The sequence below is a fragment of the Galeopterus variegatus genome, unplaced genomic scaffold, assembly GCF_000696425.1.
Source record: "Galeopterus variegatus unplaced genomic scaffold, G_variegatus-3.0.2 Scaffold2781, whole genome shotgun sequence".
NCBI classification, from domain to species: domain Eukaryota; kingdom Metazoa; phylum Chordata; class Mammalia; order Dermoptera; family Cynocephalidae; genus Galeopterus; species Galeopterus variegatus.
Window position 1 is genome coordinate 185,198 of NW_007728892.1, and position 2,523 is coordinate 187,720.

Here is a 2,523-nt window from a genome sequence, read left to right on the forward strand (position 1 = left end):
CGGCGGGAGCGCTGCCACGCTCCCAAGTGGCGCACTGTAGCAGTGCGCCACCGGGCCGGCCCTATTCAAGTCAATTCTAAACTCATGAACCAAGCATTTAAAGCCATCTGCCACTTTAGGTAATATCTGCCATTCGGTTCTCTGAACATTAACATTTTCTCTTTTCCTTGCTTTGTTATTTTCTACCTCTATGCTTTTACTCAGGTGGTTTCCTCTGCCTGAAACCTTCATGCTTAAATCCTACCAATCTTTCAAAGTCCAACTTAAATGACTCCTTCCCAAGAAGCCTTCCTTGCTATGTCTAATATGAAGTTTTCGTCTCTCTGAAGTTCATAGCATATTATCTTTGATAAAGTGCCTGGAACACCTGGCAGAGAGTAAGCACTATATTCATATATTCATATTTATTCTGTACTGGAATTTGTTGGCTCGGAAGGAGCAGCCCATCAGCCCTTCACCTCTCGTCTGGGGCTGTTTCCTGTGTCAGAGGGGAATAGCATAGTAATTTATTTGTTTCTTTGGCATTTTTCACTTTTCAGCATGTAGCATGGCTGTTTGTATACAGGCCTCCTCTTCCCTACTAGGTAATATTTTTAAGCAGGGATCATTTCTTATATAACTTTGATTCCCCAGAGCAGAAAGTACTTAATTTAGATATTTGTAAAATGAGCGACTCTATTGATTGCTTCACTCACCATATCATTTTTCTCACATTTCCCAAAAGTTCCAAATCTACTTGAAGGGGACCAAATTGAGAGAAGGCAAATATTATTAAGGAAGGGTAATGAACAAGGAAGGATCAGGTTTCTCATGTATTTGCATCAATCCCTCCGCCCACTTTGGCTCAAATGTTGAGCTTTTTAGACATTTCACAACATTGATCACTGAAGACTTAATACAGTCTATTTACTTTAACATGCTGTTAAACATCTGCCTATTTTTAAAAATTGGTCTGACATTCTAGAAGGACTAAAGAATGAGCGATTCCCAGGTTATCTGACTTGAATAAAGGAATTTGATTCCTCATTTGCCTCACCATTCTCCTGTGTACGGGCCAGTACGCTTGGAAGTGGCCACAAGAGGGGAGTGTGAACCACAGTCATCTTTTACAGATGAATGGGACTAACGAGTCATTCTTTCTCCAGCTGAATGGAGAAAGCTGGATCCTGAACAAGTCAATTGAATAATCATACTCTTTCCAGCTGATTGTCAAAGAATGAATGTGGTCTGCCCTTTCTGTATTCACAGAGAATATAACCTTCAGCTCTCAGCTGTCCAATCATAGCATAACCCTGACTGGAAGAAATGTTTATCAAGAAGGGCCTGAATGACATGCCATCCCTCTCCCTTGATTTCTCTAACATTATTTCACTTTTGCATTAAAGCAGAATACTGTGTCCTTGGAATCACCTCGTTTTGGCTCCTTTAGAATTATTTATACTGAATTGTGATTTGTCATCCCTAAATCCCTGTATTGAGGGACACTTTGAGAAACAGTAGTCTAAAATGTTTTATTATATCAATGAATGGATGTTATCTACAAATTCACACAATGTTCTCTTTTTGAGAATCCATGCAAGAGATTTTGCTTAAATGCAGAATGTAGGAAAAGCTGTGCTTACCTTGGAAAACTTGTTTGTTTTTATGTGTTGACTTTGTAAATATTTTAACTTATGCTTTTCTATTTCCTTTGACTGCTGAGGGCTTCATTTATTCAGACAATATGTATGGAGCGCCCATGTATGTCAGGCACTGCTGGCTGCTAGAGATATGATGAGAAACAAAAGGAGAGGGATTTCTGTCCTCATGAAGCTTCCAGTTTAGGGGAAGAAACAGGTATTTATTTATTAGATGAACGAATAAATTACAAACTAAAAAATGCTACAAAGGAAAGGAACCTTGCTATGAGAGCATAACAGTATGGGACTTCATTGAAGAAGTGTCCTTTGAGCCCAAGGATGTGCAGGTGTTACCCAAGGGAAAGGGGTTGGGCACTGGCACTCCTGACCTGAACGGAGACCACCTGTGGGGGAGGGAGCACCGTGCATTCTGGCAACTGGAGAATTCCAGGGGGGCCGAAGTGCATTGTGTGGGTGGGGAAAGTACGGAATAAAGTTTGATGAGGGAGTGAGGTTTTGGTGACCTGTATATGCACTTCTGCTTGCTAATCTTACTCAGGTTCTTATTTTACCCTATATCCCTTTCTTTCCTAAGAAGCATATTTTGTGGAACAAAATGGGATATAAATGAAAAGTTATTATTCCAAATTGCATTACAAGCAGACTGCATCTGGAATTGAATGAAAGCCGTTTACTCACACCACCACCACCCCACCACTACCACCAGGGCTCCCTCAAGTGCATGGGTTCTCACTCGTAGACTCAAGGTGCACTACCCTGGGTGAGCCTGTGAATTTGAGAACATGGACTGGCTTTGCTCTGATGGTATATGGGGGCTCAAATTATTCTTCCTTCACAGTGTATCAGAATCCAAGGTTATAAAGTACTTCTTAGAAGATGGGTT